Here is a 13819-nt window from a genome sequence, read left to right as displayed (position 1 = left end):
CAGAGCAGCTAAGAGTGTGGGTACTGGGCTCAGGCGGCCTAGATTCTTACCTGGGCTCTGCTATTCATCAGCTGTGTAACGTGGGCAAGTAGCTTAACCTCTCTGGACCCCAAGTGTTATTATCTGTAAAATGGAGATTAGGGTACTAATCACTTCATGTTCTTTTATGAGGATAAAAAGAGTCAATACATGTACAGGACTTAGAACAGTGTCTGGTGTATAGTAAGCAGTCTCTTAAAAATGTATGTGATGCTCTGAATTCATCAACCACTAAATGCACAGTAATGGAAGAAAAATGGAACTATCAAAGAGAGACAGATGGAGAGGGTGACCCCAGATCCACCAGGCAGCATGTCTGGCTGTGTGGTGAGGGAGAAGATAGCGCGGGGCCACGCCTCAGTGCTGGCACTCAGTGGAGAGGTTGGCCCTCACTGTTCCAGGGAGACACCTGCACAGCTGGGTACGGGGAGGAAGCCGAGGTTAGGAAGGATAGAGAAGCCTCACAGGGGCTCTTTAGGGGCTAGGTATTGGGAGGTACCCCCGGATGGGGCATTCATTCCATTCAAAACATCTTGGAAGAAGACCAGTTTATATTTGCATATGACTTAAGCAACATCAACTTCATGGTTTCCACCAGCCTTTAGCTGGGAGATGACATTAACACAAATTCAGAAACTCTTCCCTGGCTCTCCACACCTCTGCCACTTCCAAACTGGGTTAGCATAAGGCAGTGGCCAAGGATGCTGCCTTTTATGCTCCTCAACAGGCGCACGGGGTCTGCTCTTCTTGCCTCCACTTGGTGTCCCAGGAGCACCTCCGCTTGGCCCCGTGCTTTCCAGCTACTGGACTGCCACTTCTCAGGTCTCAGACCCCTTCTGGTTTTGACACTTTGGCAATGACTGCCTTCCTGGCTCAACTGGCATCTCCTGGCGCCCACCCTTGTTAAATCTATCCGCCTGAAGCAGCAGTACACCCTGATGCTGCAAAGCTCAGGGCTTGAGAATCAGGTGAGAGTTCAAAGTTGCTTTCAGTTCCTACTGGCCATGTGAGTTCCTACTGGCCACGTGGCAAACGACTCCATTTCTCAGAGCCTTAGTTTCCCCATCAGCAAAATGGGAATCACCGGCACCTTCCAGCACTGTGGTGAGGTTTACAGGAAATAAAGAAGTGTTTAGTGCATACCTGGCAGAGTGAGTGCTGGATAAATGCGAGCTCTTCTTAGCAGGCCTTGGATGGCACATCTAGGCCCTGTTTTGTTGTTGTTGTTGTTTTGCGGTACGCGGGCCTCTCACTGTTGTGGCCTCTCCCGTTGCAGAGCACAGGCTCTGGACGCGCAGGCTCAGCGGCCATGGCTCACGGGCCCAGCCGCTCCGCGGCATGTGGGATCTCCCCGGACCGGGGCACGCACCCGCGCGTCCCCTGCATCGGCAGGCGGACTCTCAACCACTGCGCCACCAGGGAAGCCCTGCAGCTGCTCTTTTGAATCCCCACTCCTCCTCCTTTCTTTCTGCCAGGCACCAGGTTTTAGGATTAGGGTAATTACTAAGGTGTTGACAACTGGGTGGGGCACAGGTACATTTGGAATTACAAATCAGTTTGTGACAGACTACTTCAGCAATGCAGATTGTGGGGAGCCATTGGCCCCAGGCAACTAATTGCTGCTGTCTTGTGAAGTAATTTGAGTTGGCGCCCCAAACACCGGGCTCTGTTTCTGGCAGCGGAAGTGCGCTGACCTGGGCAAGAACTCTAAAGGAACCCACCCACAGGAAGGGGCGGATCCGGTCCCTTTCTGTTCTCCACGTTCCAGCTGGATTACTTGCGAAGGCTGGGGACAACTGAGCCAGAAGCCGGAGGTACTAGGATTTGTTTTTTGGCACCAGGGTAACCAGACCTTAACTGACTGTTGTACCCACTCTTGCAGGGCAAAACAAAACAAAATCCACCACCACCAACCCAGGTGTCTTTGGCCCACACTGAGCACGGCTACTCTGACGAGGGATGCTGGTATTTGGTGACCTTTGACATCACTGGAATGAGCTCTACTTGTCTTCCAGGCAGAAACAAAATAGAGCTTGGGTCCTCTAGCCCAAAGGAAAACAGTCTGTATCTCTTTGAGGTCAACCTCCTCCCTTTTTGCCGAGCACAAAAGGGTCAGAGGTGCCCATGCTTATCGCTCAGCCAAATCCAGCTTTTCTTTTCCGAAAGCAAGCTTTCAGAACTGGCCACTCTCCACTTGTTACAGGTGAACCACATCATTCTTCCTGGAGTCCCCTGGGGCTACTGCCCTTGGGGCCCAAGAGCCCCCAGAGGTCCTTCCCACCAGGAAGTATCAAGCTCTGGCTTCCCAGTTTCCTGAAAGTTGGTGTGCACTACATCACACTTCCTGTGTGAAATCCAAACTGGAGCTTTCTGTTGCATGGGAGGAGGCAGAGGAAAAGGAAAATTCCCTGTAGCATTTCTAAGTGGGGCTGTAATTATATACACAGATGTATTATATCCTCTAAAAACAAAACTTGTGACTTTTCTTTTTTTTTTTTTTGCTTCCGGTTAACCTTCCCTGAAAAATCTCCTAAGAGAGTCCTTGATATTGGTTTCCCCTCTTTCCCTTTCCCTCATCTTTCCTTAGAGCCTTCTCCTTTGCTCCCCTCCACAGACAGTTTTGGAGGCTGGCAAATCATCCCTATCAGGCAATTGCAGAGATCGGATATGGAAGTAAAGATGGTTGGACATACAAACATTGCCACAGCTTCAGATTTCGCATGGTATTTTCTATCAGCCAATGCCTCTCTACGGGAACAGCAAGAGAAATCTGAGCCACTGGCTTATGACTCTTTTCAGGTCTTTAATCCTCAAGCCCACCAGCTCTCTGCAGGTCTCTTGGGGCAATCTCAGAAGCAGCCCATTTGACCCAGGCCTCTCTGCTCTGTCCCTCCCACAGTGGTCCAGCAGGACCTGGAGTGACCTAGAGTGCTGACATCAGGACTGGAGCAGTTAAAAAACTATGGATAAGCATGAGTATACAAGGGCCCTGGGCTGGCAGGTCCCTAATGACCAGGCAGCACACAGCTGAGCCCAAGAGAACTGGAAAAGGAACAAAAAAACGAATCCAGAATCTCCCCATCCACAAGTCCTTAGGCATGTGAAATAAAATTTATATTTTAAGGCAAGACAAGAAAAATCTAAACATAAAAATTCTTCTCTGGGGAATTTCCTGTCAGTCCAGTGGATAGGACTCTGCGAGTCCACTGCAGGGGCCATGGGTTCAATCCCTGGTGGGGGAACTGCGATCCCGCATGCCACGTGGTGAGGCAAAAAAAAAAAATTCATCTCTGCCCTTTGACCTCCCCTCTCCCCTCACTGTGCATTGTGTATCTGCATTATACTTCAACCAGACCTCCCCCGTGAGCAGCAATACCTACTCAGCCATAAAGAGCAACAACAAGACAACTCCTTAAAAGATAACATTCTTTCTTGATCTTATAAGGGGTCACATGACCCACCATGATGACGTGACGCTTAGATCTGGATTATGTAAACCGTCAATAATACGTCATTTATGTACAGCCCTCTGTCTCAAAAAACGTATATAACTGTGCCTTGACTTCTAACTGGCGGAACAGTTCTCAGAGTTTTCTGATGTGCTCTTCCCGCATTATAATCCTCAAATTTGCCTCCAATAAAGTTTTCCATTTCTTTCTTAGATCGACTGATTAATTTTTCATCGACAGGTACCTTCTTTAAGAGGTGGGTGAGTAGGAACTTCTCTCCATAGAGGGGCTGGGCTGCATCTGAGGGGCTCCCTGCCTTGAGGGGAGACTCAAGAATCCCCTTGGCATGCAGGGAAGCAAGACCTAGAATTTCCCTGGGGCTTCTCCTGAGTCACTCATTCTGCCTCAGCTTTGGCATTGGAGGGGAGGCACCAGAATGGTGTGAAACCCCTCCCTCGCCTCCACGTATCTGCCCCTACCCAAGAAGGAGAAAGCTTTCCTTCTCTTACCTATGGGAACCTTGGACATAAGTGGTTTTAATTTATCTGTTTTCTTTTTCTGTGAGTGCTGGGAGCCACAAAAAACAAAACCAAACCAGGAGGTTTGTTGTTATTACTATGGAGAATTTTTTTTTTTTTTCACAGTTAAACAAAGGCAGAGAAGAACCTCTCTAAACTTTTTGCTCAGAGGACTAAACTTGAACTTCCATCCTTGAAGGATTCTTGGAATACTGTTCAGGTAAGCACAGAATCCCCACTTACCCCACAGGGTTTTTAAACTTTGCTGCCCAGCCCCTCCACGCATGCCAAATAGACACTGTGTCCCAACCCAAGAGGCTGAAATGCTCATGAAGCTTAATCAAAAAATTATCTGAGGGCTTCCCTGGTGGCGCAGTGGTTGGGAGTCCGCCTGCTGATGCAGGGGACACGGGTTCGTGCCCTGGTCCGGGAAGATCCCGCATGCCGCGGAGCGGCTGGGCCCGTGAGCCATGGCCACTGAGCCTGCGCGTCCGGAGCCTGTGCTCCGCAACGGGAGAGGCCACAGCAGTGAGAGGCCTGCGTACCGCAAAAACAAAAGTTATCTGAGAAGAAACAGAAAGAGTAGCAAGACTGCAGAGGGCTGTGATAAATCACACCAACAGCAGCTCACACTGTTTTGCATGCAGGCACTGTGCCCACGCTGCTATCCGGGTTATCCCACTTGACTATCACCACACACTAGGAAGGAAGCATTCTGTTTAGCCCATTTTACAATTCTGGAGAATCAGAGGCAGGGTAAGAAAGCAGCCCAACGCTCTGTTCCTAGAGTCACACAGCCAGGTTCAAATCCTGACTCCATCAGTACCTGGCACTGTGACCTTGGGCAAACTACCTAACTATCCCTTGCCTCAGTCTCCTCATCTGCAGAAGAGGGATAATAATAGTACCCAGAGTTGCTTCGAAGAGTAAGTGAGGGGGGCTTCCCTGGCGGCACAGTGGTTAAGAATCTGCCTGCCAATGCAGGGGACACAGGTTCAAGCCCTGGTCTGGGAAGATTCCCACATGCTGTGGAGCAACTAAGCCCGTGCACCACAACTACTGAGCCTGCACACCACAACTACTGAGCCCGTGTGCCACAACTACTGAGCCTGCACTCTAGAGCCTGCGAGCCACGACTACTGAAGCCTGAGCACCTAGAGCCCGTGCTCCGCAACGAGAAGCCACCACAATGAGAAGCCTGCACACCACAACAAAGAGTAGCCCCTGCTCCCCGCAACTAGAGAAAACCCGCGTGCAGCAACAAAGAACCAAAGCAGCCAAAACTAAATAAATAAATTTTATTTTCTAAAAAAAAGAAGAGTAAGTGAGGTAAGAGACACAAAGTGCTTAGGGCAGTGTTTGCACACAGTAAATAAAGTTTTATCATCGTGGCCTTGTTCGTTCAGCTGGCAGGCCAGAATTAGACCCAAGTTATCTGGCCACCAAGGCCTCTCGCTCCTGACCGTGCAGGTAGCTTCTAGGAAGCAAGAAGCCAGGGCCCACTGACAAAGCCCCAGGGCATAGCCTGACTTGTCTAGCTTCAGGCGCCTCCTGCTCAGGCAGGTCCAGGTCTCCCCTTTCACGCGAAGGTGGAGCCACAGCTCAGACACATCTGATGTCAGCGGTGAACCTCAACACACAGGCAAAACCTGCGAGTGCCCATCTTTCCCCCCAGTGGCCAGCTTGTGACACAAAACCCTGCTCCAAGAACTGATTTTGGGAGTCCTTCGCTGTACCTTTCACCCTGGTGTCCTGCCAAGCCCTGTGCTTGAGGCGGCCTCATTCTCCAGCTCTGGCCTCTCAGGCACCACTCTTTTCCATGAACAATTCAATGAGTTCTTTCTTCAGCCCAGCCATGCGTCAGCGAGGCCCGACACGGGCTTGGCTCACCACCTCCAATCAGTGGGATTGCTGGTCTTCAATCACCAGTAAGGGTGGCCCCCTCCCTGCTGGGGCTGCTCTTTCCAGGGTGTTCCCTTGGCTGGTACCCTCACCCTGGTAACTATTCTTTTTTTTTTTTTTTGCGGTACGCGGGCCTCTCACTGTGTGGCCTCTCCCGTTTTGGAGCACAGGCTCCGGACGCACAGGCTCAGCGGCCATGGCTCACGGGCCCAGCCGCTCCACAGCATGCGGGATCCTCCCGGACCGTCCGCATCGTCAGGCGGACTCTCAACCACTGCGCCACCAGGGAAGCCCTGGTAACTATTCTTGAGGGATTTCTGTGATTGTTATTAAAGCAATCTCTCCTTCCCCTCCTCCATCCCCACACCCCACTGTCAGGTTGGGCTTCCCTGATCTCAGGGAAATAGACCTAGAATTCAAGCTCATGTTGCTGCTTCATGGAGAGGCTCAAGGGACACCAAGGAAAACCCAGCCTTTCATGGTGGTTGTGAGGCCTGGAGATATTTATGCAAACTGTTTAGCACATGCCCAGCAAATTATAGACTTTCATTAAATAACCTAGATGCTATTGTTATTATTTGCTGTGCAATCAACCTAAAAGCAGTCCCACTAAAACGGAGCGGGAAGACTGCAACTGCACCTCCCAGAGTGTTGCCCTCTTACTGCGATGGACTTTTCCTTCTCTAGGCTGCCTCTGAAGTTCAATGCCAGTTGGGTTCCCCTACAGGAACTTCTTGTCATGGGAGGGGAAACACACGGGTGATTTGTTCCACAACTTGCTTAGGGTCATCCTTTCTTAGAAAATAAGGCAAAAAAATTGAATGGGTGAGAGGAAGCACTACGTGTTTGGGAAGCGTCTATAACATTGTTGGTTGCAGAAAGTAGGGGTGAGGTAGAGAGGGGGCAGAGCAAATATGAAAAATGGGAAGGGTGTTCCAAGGGCACCTTCATCTGCTTTGCAGTACTGTGTAGGACCAAGATGACAGCTCCATTCCCTCTTTCATCCTCGGAAAGTCCTATGAGGTGGGATATTATTACCCCATTTTCACTTGAGAACACTGAGGGGAGTGGTCAGATAACTTACCTGAGGTTCAACAGCTGTTGAGAAGCAGCATTGAGCACTGAGATTCACCCCAGGTCAGCCTGAGCCAGAGCTTACGTGCATCCTTCCCAGATTGCTGTCTTCTCCATAGTGGTCCTGGGGTAGGGAAAGCAAGAAAGATCTGGAGTGAAGTAGCCTGATTTCCATTTCCTGACCCAAGCTACAAGAGGTGGGACAGCACTGCACTCACCCCCAGCACAGGGCCTGGCTACGGTAGGCTCCCAGCAAACACTGAGTGGGGTAAACAATGAGAACCGAGTTCAGGTGAACTCTAGCCAGGCCATGGAAGAAGGGCAGACAAATACCCACACTAGAAGTGCCATTTGCATCTTTTCTAAATGCTCTTTATTTGCTTCTCCCACAAGGATCTTGAATCAGGAACCCAGAGAAAAATGCAATTATATAGTTTGTTTGGGAACCATTACTTTTTATTTATTTATTTATTTAAAATAGACGAAATAACAGTGCCCACGAGATGCCTATAAAAACGACGTTGACCTAAATAATGTATATGTAATTTACAATGATTTCTCTTTCTTTCTAAGATTCTTAGAATTAATACTTAACATTTGGGGGCTGGAAAGGATCTTGGCATTTTTCTGATCAAAAAACCCCATTTCTCAGATGGGAAAGTTGACACAATATCATGCGGCTTGTCTAAGGCCAGCCTCCATGGAGCAACAGAGCTGGTTAAAAGGCCAGGGCACTTCCTACAGGTCACAAGTTTTTAAATTGTGGAGAAGAAGCCACCAGCAGGTAGTAAAATTAATTTTATAAATTGCAACCAACTTTTATCTTTATTTTTAAGATATTTTTTAATAGATTTCATTTTTTAGAGCAGTTTTAGGTTAACACAAAAATTGCACAGAAGGGACATTTTTAATTGATGAGCTGATATTGATACACGATTATTAACTAAAGTCCATTGTTTCTGTTAGGGTTCGCTGTTCATGATACTCTATGGGTTTTGACAGATGCATACTGTCATGTGTCCATCATTACCATATCATACAGAATATCCTTGCTGCCCTAGAAATGTCCTGTGCTCCGCCTATTCATCTCTCCCCCACTCCTCCTGGACCTGTAATTCAATTTTTTATACACAAGATAGAATAGAATAAAAAAATCATAGTGCATACCTCATGGTATGGATATTAGTTCATGAAACTTTTAGATATTTGTAAATACATGTGTATTTGGGTTAAAATGTAAAATATATTTCTTACTATGGATTGAAGAGAAAAAATGTTTGAGAAACACTGCTCTAAGCTATCTTTTACTTAAAATTCTGGGGAATAAATCCAGAAAATGAATACACAGATGGAACATTTCTTATATGAAACCGAAGCAAGAAAAACACATAACCAAGAGACATTACCAAAATAAACAAGCATAAAAAATGCTCTGAAGAGTGAGTACAAAGAGGTCAGAAAATTACTGTTTTTCCCCAAATCAGTTTTGATTTTAGTTTTCACTGGGCCTGCAAATCATTCAGATTTGAAGACTTTAAAGTTCTCAGAATATAAGCTACAGTTAAGTGTGTAGGGGGGAAGGGGTAGGAGCAAGGGCTGCCTCCTTGCAAACCGATTCTGTTCAAAGTTTCCAAAACTGTTAGGTCCGTATGGTAATCAACAAAGAAAAATTTCTTTTCCGGAGGGTTTTTGAGGTTTGTTTGGCTCTACAGCTTCACATTTCTTCCTTTTTCATCAGAAAAATCACAGAACAGGGATGCCGTTGTATTTAACTTCATGTCATATCAGGTGTCTGAAGATTTCTAAAAAATTTGAATTTATGCTTGAGTTAGATTCCTCTATTTTTAAAAATCTCCTTTCCATGTATATCGATGCTTCATGTGTCCAGGAGACATGTGGAATCTAGATATACCAGGGTGTCTAAGAGAAAATCCTGATTTCAAAATCAGAATCGCATTGGCTCATTATGTGGCCTGCAGGTAGACTAGGGTTTGAGTCCCAGGTTCTACTAGTGATCCCTGCGTGACCTTGAAAAGGAATTCTCTCCTAGGGTTCTTTTTTTAAAATTTATATATATATATTTATTTATTTATTTGGCTGCGCCGGGTCTTAGTTGTGGTATGCAGGATCTTTTTAGTTGTGGCATGCGGGATCTAGTTCCCTGACCAGGGATTGAACCCAGGCCCCTTGCCTTGGAAGCACAGAGTCTTAACCACTGGACCACCAGGGAAATCCCAGGATTCTTTTTTAAGAGTGACATATAAAAATTCCATATTAAATGATGCTAAGATTATATTAAGTGCTTCTCCTTGTATGAGTAATGTGCTGGGCTAAGCCCTTTGCATGTGCTTCTAATCCCATCAAGAATCCTATGACATAGAAATTATTGTACTCATTTAACAGTTGAATAAACTTAATCTCAGAAAGCTTAAGGAGCATGCCCAACACCACCCAGAAAGATAGTGGTTAAGCTAGATTGGAACCCATGCCTGAAAGAGCATGGGCCTATCCTTCTGTGCCCCCAGGGCCTAATACAGTGCTCCGTATGTAGAACATGCTCAGTAGATGTTTCCTGAAGGGATGACTGATGGATAAGCAAAAGTTCAGCAAAGATTTGGGGGTGGGATAAGTAAGATACTACTACTAGTACTGCAATAATAATATATTATGCAATATAATAACATAATATACTACCACTACTTCTGTATCTGTCATTCATTGAACACTTATTTGTGACAGGCACTATGTTAAAGGCTTTACATGCATTCTATTATGTACAGAATGTACATACAGGAATTAACATAGCATATGATGTCAATGTTACTAACATTATTACATATGACTATAATGGGAGCTATCAGCATTATAGCAAAAGAGATGAAAGTTATGATCTCTTCCAACACACACACTTGGTGCTTCTCTTGGAGCGGTATTGAACAGGTCCAACTGAGGGTCAGCTCTTTCAGCAGTGAACCAGCCCCAAACCTGGTTTCTCCTTCCGTCTCTTTTTCAGGTGGGTGCAATTATAACACGCTGTGTTGGTTAATCCCTACATCATATAAGGACGTGCTTTTTGGTGTGAGGGAGGAAGGGGGTTGCGTTTTTGTGCTCGCGCCTAGTTTGCATAAGGTACTCTTCTCTTTCGGGCTGAAATGAGAAAGAAGCCATGTGGTCTGATGGTGGCAGCTGGGAGGAGAAGGTGGTGACTCAGCAGGACTCTGCGTGGAACAGTGCAGGGCAGCTCTGGGGAGCAGCACGATCGGCCTCCCCCTAAGCCATGTGTGGGCTGCGAGCTCTGAGCAGAATCAGCCTGTCAGGCAGCCCTGGCAGGTAGGAAGGAGAGGAAGAAAGTTGCCTGTGGTGGGACCTGGTCAGGTTGTGTCAGTGGCCTTGGGGACACCATGAGCAAGTTCTGGGACACAGGACTGTGTGGCATCATGCTAGTACTGAAAGTTCTTTGTGACCCAAGATAGCATATTTTTAAAGTGGGAAAGTACCAGGTATTGCTCACAGGTCTAGGTAAGGTCTTGAGCCTGTAGCCTTGAAATTAAACTTCAGGCAGGAATATTATGCATATTTTTAGAAATATAGCATTTTATCATAACTGGAGGTCTTCAATCTAGTGGTCCTACTATTGAACTCAGTATCAATATATTTTGAAACAGGACTTATATAAATAGAATATGAAGTCACTGTTACCTCTAACGACTTGAAAGTTTTTCAACAAAAATTCTCATGGAAGAGATCTTAGAGTGTATTCATTCATTTAGAGTGCATTCATTCATTCATTCAAGCTACAGTTTATTATCCTTTTAAAAAAATATTTACATTCTCTGAGGTAGGCTGATGGTGACCTGAGTATACAGAGATCTTGGGAAGTCTGTAAAATATGAATAAAATTTCTTTGCCATAGTCTAAGAACTTTAAAAAAAATTCATGTGAGATAATGTATGGAAAGTAATTGGTAAGTGGTAAAACATGATATGAAATTATTGTGTTTTACCTATTAAAGAAACGAGACATGGAGAGAGCAAAAATTTTGCTGAAAGTCATCATTAGCTAGTAAAGGAGGGACAAAGATGAGGTATAAATTCAGGTGACTGGACACATTACATGCTGGAGTTGATTCAGCAAAACAGTTTCCGGGCTTCCCTGGTGGCGCAGTGGTTGAGAGTCTGCCTGCCGATGCGGGGCACGCGGGTTCGTGCCCCGGTCCGGGAGGGTCCCGCGTGCCGCGGAGCGGCTGGGCCCGTGGGCCGTAGCGCTGGGCCTGTGCGTCCGGAGCCTGTGCCCCGCGGCAGGAGAAGCCGCAGCGGTGGGGGGCCCGCGTACCGCAAAAAACAAACAAACAAAAACAGTTTCCTTTTTGTAGCCAGGATGTGCGTGACTGTAAGAAACATCAGTCCAACTGAGGTAAAACGGGGTACTTACTGAGAGTACACAGAGATCTCACAGGATCCAAGGACAGAAAACGAAGTGTTGCTGGGCTCCATTCAAATTGGCCAGAGAACTGGGGAGCCCTCAGGAGCAGGGTGACTCTTCCCTGTGTCTCTCTGTCTCTGCTTCTGCGCCAGCTTCCGCCTTTCCTCCATTTTGCCTTCCTTTCTCTGCTCCTTCACCCTGCCAGAGGCACAGCTTGGCCGTTCCTCCTGGACTTACACCATGGCTGGTAAGCTCCAGGACCCACCCTCAATTGACTACACACACTGAAGTCCTTCAGAGAGGAAGGAATAGCCTGGCTCTTCTGAGAAAACCTGGGCCACTCAGGTCGTTTCTGAGCAAATGATTGGTTCTTGCTGGGTCACGTGTGTGCTCACCCCTGGTCCAATCAGCTGTGCGTTTCCCCACCCCCATCACCTCCACCGCCCATCCCTAGAAGTCACATTATCTTACACTGTCTTGTGTAGCTGTATCTTCCAGAGAGCTGTGGCTGGCAAGGGTGCTAAATTGCCAGGCTGGATGTTATCACATAAAGAGAGAAGCTATTTATAGGGAGACTGTACTTGGAAAGCCTTTATGATGTATTTCATTTATGAAATCTAAGCCCCAAATTTCCTGGTCAAAAAAATTCAATTCAAGGGAACTCCCTGGCAGTCCAGTGGTTAGGACTCCATGCTTCCACTGCTGAGGGCCCAGGGCTCAATCCCTGGTCAGGGAACTAATATCCCACAAGCCTTGAAGCACGGCCAAAAAAAAAAAAAAATCAATTCAATTTAATAAATATTGTGTTGGGCTCTGAAGATAAGACATATATGCCCATAAGATATGTCCACAAATAATTATAATACAAGACAATTCTATGAAAGTTTCTTAGAAAACTTTTAAGAAACTGGGGCTTCCCTGCTGGCACAGTGGTTAAGAATCTGCCTGCCAATGCAGGGGACAGGGCTTCGAGCCCTGGTCCGGGAAGATCCCACATGCCGTGGAGCAACTAAACCCGTGAGCCACAGCTACTGAGCCTGAGTTCTAGAGCCCACGAGCCACAACTACTGAGACCACACTCCACAACTACTGAAGCCTGCATGCCTAGAGCCCGTGCTCGGCAACAAGAGAAGCCACTGCAACGAGAAGCCTGCGCACCGCAACAAAGAGTAGCCCCCGCTCGCTGCAAATAGAGAAAGCCTGCGCTCAGCAACGCAGACCCAATGCAGCCAAAAATAAATAAATAAATGAATAAATTTTTTTAAAAAAGAAAACTTTTAAGAAACTTACAAAATTACATGAAAGCTTTATAAAGGATTATAAGGGTTAAGAACAGGCCTCCCTAAGGTGTGCTAATTTGGCATGTGGATTATTTTGTGTTAAAGGCAATGGAGACCCTGTAGGCTCAAGAGAAACTACTGCCCCTCCCTTAACTACCTGGAAGAATTAAAATTGGGGATTTTTCCCAGAAAAAGTTATTACCAGAAATAAATTTTACCTAAGCAGCGCCATCTATATGGCAGAGTAAACATCTAATTCCCAGCCATCTGCTCTTCTTATCATTCTGAAATTGCCTTCCTGTCCTTGGAAATTCCAGGCCGATCCCATTCCTTAGCTCAGGATGGCATATATGCCTCATTTTATCTTTCTGTCTCTGAACCTCTCATGTATGTAGGGTTTCCATATGCACAGATTAAAATTTGATTTTCTCCTGTTCATCAGTCTTACAACAATTTCATTCTTAGACCAGCCAGAAGAACCTAGAAGGGTAGAGGTAAGCTTTTCTTCCTCCCAGACAGCTTTTTTTTTAAATACATAAATTTATTTTATTTATTTATTTACTGGCTGCGTTGGGTCTTCGTTGCTGTGCATGGTCTTTCTCTACTTGCGGCGAGCAGGGGCCACTCTTCATTGAGGTGCGCCAGCTTCTCATTGCCGTGGCTTCTCTTGTTGCAGAGCATGGGCTCTAGGCACGCGGGCTTCAGTAGTTGTGGCACACAGGCTCAGTAGTTGTGGCGCACAGGCTTAGTTGCTCCGCGGCATGTGAGATCCTCCCGGACCAGGGCTTGAACCGATATCGCCTGCATTGGCAGGCAGACTCTTAACCACTGTGCCACCAGGGAAGCCCCCAGACAATTTTAAATCTCCTGGGGGAGTCAGAAAACTTTCACTGAGTAAATGCACTTTGAGATATGTCTTGAAGTGTTCATTAAATTTTTATAGAGTGACCAGGAGGACATATGTGAAGCAGTGGGAAAAGGATAAGCAAAAACTTGGAGAAGGGAAACTATGTGTGTGCTCTGAGACAGCAAAAACTACAATGTGGCTGAAGAGCAGGGTGCAGGAGGGAGAAAAAGAAACCAGCACGAATTGACTGGTCTCAAGTATATGCTGGACATTTTCAGATGTCACCTC

Source organism: Aethalodelphis obliquidens, unplaced genomic scaffold, assembly GCF_003676395.1.
Source record: "Aethalodelphis obliquidens isolate GAN/ISIS:26980383/991018 unplaced genomic scaffold, ASM367639v1 scaffold39, whole genome shotgun sequence".
In the NCBI taxonomy this organism is placed as follows: Eukaryota; Metazoa; Chordata; class Mammalia; order Artiodactyla; family Delphinidae; genus Aethalodelphis; species Aethalodelphis obliquidens.
The sequence above is the reverse complement of the archived record's forward strand: the minus strand, read 5'-3'. Positions refer to the sequence as shown.